The sequence below is a fragment of the Paroedura picta genome, chromosome 8 (genome assembly GCF_049243985.1).
Source record: "Paroedura picta isolate Pp20150507F chromosome 8, Ppicta_v3.0, whole genome shotgun sequence".
NCBI classification, from domain to species: Eukaryota; Metazoa; Chordata; class Lepidosauria; order Squamata; family Gekkonidae; genus Paroedura; species Paroedura picta.
Genome location: NC_135376.1, coordinates 55,035,598 through 55,042,716, shown reverse-complemented (window position 1 = coordinate 55,042,716; position 7,119 = coordinate 55,035,598).

The window sequence follows — 7,119 nt, the reverse complement described above, 5'->3', positions numbered from 1 at the left end:
GCAATAATTTTCTTTACCACCATGCCATCATTATTATTAATACATTGACACTGTTAACTCTGCCCATTTTGTATTTCAAATTAATCAATTTTTTTTAATGGACATTCTGGAGATTGTGAACCTCTGTATAATAACTGGAGATTTACACGGTTCTAACCCATTTTAGTCCAAAGTCAGGGTTCCAGATGTCAGTCAAAGCCTGTCGGTTCAGTCCAAGGGTCACGGTTCTTTGGAATCAGGATATCAGCATCTACTGCTTTCGTTACATCCACACTCCTAGGGCATTTCTCAAGAGGTTCTATAGCTCAATGCCATCTTGTCTATTCAAGCATGCAACATCATTGTATTTTGTTATTTTTGCTTTGTGCATTTGTGCTGTGACAGCAACTCTTTGAGGTAGCCAGCATCTAGCCAGGCTTGCACATCTTCTTTTAGCTTGGAACTCTGCCTCTAACCTCCTTTTGAACTTCTCTAATGGTAAAGGGGATCTCAGAGGGCTGGAAACAGGAAACTGACTTTCACTTGCTGGGCCAGAATTGGGAAGTGGAGGTGATTCTGCACCAGCTTTCAACTGTAAATCCTGGCATGTCTGCTCTTGTTGGTAGACTTCTGCAGCCTCTAGGTTGGCTATGCTAGGCCCTTCCTCCTCTGAGGAGTCTTCAGCCTTGCCAAGCCATGGCTGAACCACAACACTTCAGCTCTTAGATGTAGCATTGTTGTTGTTATCTATGAGATTATTATGGTATTGTTATTATCCATGAAGAGTCAGTATAGCATAGCAAGTAGAGTCTTAGACTAGGAACTGCGGGACTCATGTGTGAATCTCCACTCTGTCACGGAAGGCTGTTGGGTGACTTTCAGCATGACCTCCCAGAGTTGTGGTGAGAATAAAACAGAGGAATTGAGAAAAATGTTAGCAGCTTTGGGTTCCCATTGGAGAGAATGACAGGGTAAAAATAAAGTTGAACCACAGGCTTTAGAAAGTCCTTTTACATATGCCACTAGCACTAAACTATAAGTTAGTCATATCAGGAAATACAGCCAACATAGTTCCTTGACTTTTCACAATGGTTTAAAAGAATTTGTACACTACCTTGTTAATATCTATTCAAGCATGCAACAGCATTGTATTTTGTTATTTTTGCTTTGTGCATTTGTGCTGTGGAAACAGGAGAATTTACATTTAATCAAAACTTCAATCACTCAAAACATCTGTGCAGAATAATCTTCATGATGCTTCTTCAGAATGATTGGTATCCTTCCCAGCTGAGAAAAGTGCTGGGAGGAAGGAACATGCTACAGAAAAGTCAGAAACAGCAGGAAGGTTTAATGGCCTACTTTGTTGAGGTTTCATTGAGGTTTCCTTTCTGTGTTGTAGTGGCTTGTATTGTATTTTAATATGATGAATTAAAAATTGCTGTACCATCCTAAGAACTGTTATACCCAAATTTGACTTCAGTGGGTTCAAAAGTGTGCAAACCTGCTTAGAACAGCACTGCTGGCATTTAGCTGCTTTAAGTCCAATTTTTGGAGAAAAGTAGCATATATATATATGTAACCAGGGCATTGGAAATAAAGCAAGTTTAAGGCTTAGGGTTTCCTTTCTTAAAATCTCCTCCCACAGCAAAGTAGCTGTTTATTACAATAGGGAAAATACAGTTTTGCATACAATGATACTCCCCACTCCCAGATTCCTTTCCCTTCCCAAGCCAAAGGGCCAGTCATCCGTATCCCAGAAGTACTGTTTTCTTGTTGAAGATGGCCCAATCACACTCCCTCAGAAGCAGGGTGAAGGAAAATTCCCAGGGCCTCTCTCCTCAATGTCCAAGAGAAGAAATTCACTTCAGCTCAGATATAGTTCAAATTACAGTACAAATACCCTTGATGTAGAAGAAGAAGAAGAAGAAGAAGAAGAAGAGTTGGTTCTTATATGCCACTTTTCTCTGCCTGAAGTAGTGAGGTGAGGCTGAGAGAACCCTGATATTACTGTTCAGTTAGAACAGCTTTTTCAGTGCTGTGGTGAGCCCAAGGTCACCCAGCTGGCTGCATGTGGAAGAGCAGAGAATCAAATCCAGCTTGCCAGCTTAGAAGCTGCTGCTCTTAATCACTGCACTACACTGGCCAGCATGCTGGCCAGCACTTTGCACTGACCCAAAGCTTCAATGGAGCATACATCTGTTTTGCCATCCCAATATCACATCCTTCAGCAATCTGAGTAATGGTTCAAGGGTTTGGATATTGATCCTCAGAAAACAATATCCAAACCCTTGAACCATCCTTCCAGAATTTATATGGCCATGTTACAGGGCACAATACATGCAGTATATAATCTGAGATGTGTGAAAATGAATTTCTTGCCTAGATTATGATATTGGAGATTCAGATTATATTCTTGTAAGAAAGTACTTCTTTACTCAATAAAGAATTAAACTGGCGATGGATGCAGTGATGACCACTAGCTAGTGGGATTTAAGGGGATTGGATGGATATGTAAAGGAGAGATCCAACAACAGTTCGGAGCCATGAAGCTAGGACCACTTAACGCCCTATGTCCCTCACAGGGCCATGCATGTTGTGAGTACTAATAGATTGGTGATCCCCAGCCCATGCAAAATCCACCTGGCCTTGATGAGGGCCATGCCCTTCTTGGCCTGGTGGCATGAGCTTACAGAACAGCTGCAGGTCTTGCCAAAGTTAATGCAGATTAGCAGGGCCTGTAAGATGGAGTTCTTCTGCCAGGCTTTTGGTTGAGGCCAGATCAATGATTAAGGAAGACCATGGGTCCCCCCCTCTGTTACTCTCTAATGCTGCATAGTTAACCCAGTTTTTTTGTGGCAGCAAAGAATATTATAAAGTAACTACATCAATTTTGTTAGCTGAATTGATAGCATGTTAGGGTGATACATTTATTGCATTTGAGAAATGATGCTTTGCCTGATATTGTATTGGTGTCCTTAGATTCTACAATGTCAACGCATGAAAATAGAAATGTTTCTGACTATACTATTCATTTTTAAATAAGAAAAACCATTTACAGTCTGCCCATTTTACTAAGCCATCCTTGCCTTTTGTGAGATCTTTTACTGTTCTGAAGAATGAATAGTAAATATATTAAATCTGATTGGTAGCTCACCTTGGGAGAGATGAATAAATATAACATGTACTTCGCACATCCCTCCCCCGTTAAAAACCATTTGGTCATAACAATATTATATATATATATATATATATATATATATATATATATATATATATATATATATATAAATTACAATTCAGTCAACTGGGAAAGTCAATTCTACCCAACACATCACTATAAATGTCAGTAATAAAACCTTCAGAAAGTATTAAAATATGACCAAAGCAACTCCGTACATAGCTTTCCATGAAACATTTTCTCCTCCAAAATCCTAATGCATAAAGGACAGAAGAACAAACCAAAGCTATATGTTGAATGCTCCAGTTGCATTTAGATGTCATTCCATTCTTTTTGATTACTTGGTTCTTCAGTCAATGGAAGGTTTGCCACTGGCTTTGGTGGACTCTACAGTTATTTATTTTAAAAAATTCTGTGCTTTCCACCCAAATAGGCTCCCTAAAGCAGTGGACTTCAAATCATTCAAATATTTCAATGTTAAAATAAAGTATTATAAAAGGAAACTACTCAATTAAAACAACACAATGTTGTAGAAGGGCCAATAACAGATAGAAAGAATATGTAGAACAAAACAAAGCCTTTAATTCACCGTTGAAAGGCAATGATAAAGGAAGACAGAGAAATCTCTGTGGGGAGGAAGTTCCAAAGTTCTGGCTCTATACTCTTTCTTGGTTTGTCATCCATCTAGCCTCATGTGATTGGACCACCCAAAGCAGGGACTCAGAAGATGAAGGGAGTGGATGGGTAAGTTCATATGTGAGTAGGCAGTGAAGGTATGTTGATACCAAGATGCTTTGAAGGTCAATGTCAGCATCTTGAATTGGGTCTGGAAGCAAACTGAGAGCCAGTGCAGGTGGAACAAGACTGTAGTGATAATGTTCCTATGATCCACTAGAGTCAACATTCTGGTCATTCTTTACCAACTCTAGTTTGCAGACAGTCTGCAAGGGCAGCTCCATGTAGAGCTCATTGCAGTAATCTAATCTTAATCAAGCTCTTACATATTGGACAAGCTGAAAGGTCTCCCAAACAAATCCATTCTATGGACCACCCAGTTCTCTCCCTCCTAGCATAGAGTTGGATATGAAAGATTTTATCTGCCAAGTGTTTAGCAGAATTATTTTAGTAGACTGCAAAGCAATACGCCTCCTCCTCTTTGTCAGAAACAAATAGGCCCCTGACCAGTTGGAAGAGTCCAACAGGTCTACACTGAGGTGCAAGAGTGCTGAAGAAATATTGTTTCTTTGTTGTCATCACTCAACACCACTCAGTAAGGTGTAAAATTAGCTCTAACTCACCGCAGCCTATGCGTTACTACTGCGTTGTGCTCCTCAGTCATGCAGAAGTCCTTGTAAGGCTTTTTCCTAACCATGAGCATGTCGAACTTATCCCATATTTTTACTTTGTAACAATCATTAATATTACTTTCAACTTTGGAATATGTATTACAAGGACACTGGGAATGAAAGCTACTGACCTCACTTAACCCTGACCCCAAGGAAGATTGATCTCCATTTGGTCACTGCTCCTCTAATGAGGCTGTCACCAGGGTGCCATTCAGCATTTAATGGAATGTAGACATCACAGCAATCACAATGAACCATCACTACTAATATCATGTTTATTTAATAAACACTATCCCTGTTATTCAGCCATGATCTATGTAAATATATTGTTATAACATGCTGATTATGTTCTATTGCTACAGGTATCAGCTGATGCCTTTATCCAGCTTGGAACTTACTGCTTAAAAAAATGTGCCTATATGTTGTACATTTCAATTGCTGTAACAGCAGTACTTATAAATAAAAAACAAACCGCAAATTTGTTTGCGAGAAGTTGAAATTTGCAACTACAGGAGCAGGTTGCATGAAACTGACCAGCATAAACAACCTCTATCAAACCTATACTGACTGATTAATATAGTAATTAAAGGTATTGAAGTTGCTTGTATTATTCTTCTCTGTAGCTGGTTAGGAATAAAGCTGGTACTTCCTTTGTGCTGTCAATTATAATGAAGTGTCATAATCCAGGGGATGCTGATTGTAAGCCACTTTGAGACTCTTAAGGTAGAGAAAAGCAGGGTATAAAAACCAACCGTTCTTCTGGAGTTGCCATTTTTTCTGGACAAGCTACCTGTAACTGTCATGGATGTATAAAGATACTGCAAGTACATCTTTTTCCACCATGACCACCTCGGGCTGTTACCATAAACGTAGCCAATAATGGAAGGGTGCCTCACACAGAGACACCTTCATGCATAGAAGCCCATGACTGGAGTCTGATCAGATTGGTACTTGCAGAAACCAGCCTGGCAGAGACTGACTATGGAGTCAGTAGGGCCTCTTAACAAACCTAGGAAGCAAGGCCAGCAATCTTGCTTTGGCTTCACTAGATTTCTTTCTCTTGTCTAGAAAAGCCAGGGCAGATTGCCTTGGTCCGTGGATCAGTCAGTACAGGGCCACAACTCCTCCTCGTCCTCCTCCCCGGCTGCTGCCCTGCCATTCTTCTGCCAGAACATGTCTCATTGAAAGTACTCTTTTTGAACAAAATATCTCATTGTCAAATACAACATAATTCTCCCTCTCACTGTCTCACAACAAGCATGGGGGGGGGGGTAGAAGGCATTCTATTGGTGCAGCCAGAAAAAAGGCAAGGACAAAACTTCTAACCTGAGGAAGCAAAGAGAAGGTGAAGGAAAGCAAAGGGGTGGGTGGGGGAGTGTAAACAGCCTTCAGAGGTAAGGAAAGAAACCAGTTCATACAGCAAATTGTACCCCAGAGGACAGAGTGGAAAACACTAAAATCTCCACAGCTATTCTTATATGTCTGTAAAGAAATAGGTGGAAAGACTGTGAGAGAGGGGAAGAAAGGAGGGAAATTCTGCTGTAGCAATGTGCAGAGCACTAGCTGATCTGTGGATCTGTTCCACCAGCAGCCAAACCTCAAGTGAAGGTCACATGACATAGGTTGAGATACTGTACCCTCTCTATGGCACATGCTATGACTGCCTAGGTTCATTCCCAAGCACCAGGTTCAACCTTAAGCCCAACTGTTTCCTGGTCTTGCTTGGCTTGGATTAAGTGGGTTTGTGCTACCTACAGTTCAGAATACTGATCTTAGATTTATTTGGGAAATATAGCAATTTTTCTAGGAAGCTATAGCTGATTTTTTAAAAATGACCACCTGGAGCTCAGTTCTGCAAATGAAAGGCAGAAAGAACTAAGCAAAGCAAGAGGAAATACATCTGTATACAGAAAGCAATCGAAACTACCCTGAGGAAGCTGGGCGTGGTGCTCCTACTACAAATGATATAAATTCTAAGGCAAAAGTTTCACAATTTGGAGATGTTTCAGTAAAACCCAGAAAGGGAAAAAAGAGGGTTTCAAGGAAAGTGTGAGATCTGCAAAGATGGCAGAAGAAGATTTTATTGTGCCTGGCTTGAATCACAGTGACCCTGCTAACTGGCCTAACTATTGCAGTGATTATTTGTGCCAGCTTATAATACAACTGGGACCTCAACAGGTTGATTTCCCCAGAGACACAAGAAACAGAATATTTTCTCCTACACACTTCAAGAAGAGACTAGCAAATGGTGAAGAAATATTCCATCAATGGCTGTTATATACCACCACAGAAGATGTGGTTTTCTGTTTTTGCTGTAAGTTGTATAGCAACAGTAATGATGAATAAACTCTACAAGAACCAGGTTCAAAAGTTTGGAAGAACATTGGAGCAATTCTGTCTTTACATGAGGGGAATAGTCTCCATTTAGAAACCTATCAGACTTGGAAAGAATTTGAACTGCGTTTATCTAAAGGAAAAACAATTGATTGTATTAAGCAGGAGAAGGTCAGGCAACAAGCACAATGTTGTCAACAAATTTTGGAACACTTGATTGCCTTGGTCAAAGTTCTTGGCATGCAAAACTTGGCATTCCATGGTACAAGGGAATAGTTGTAC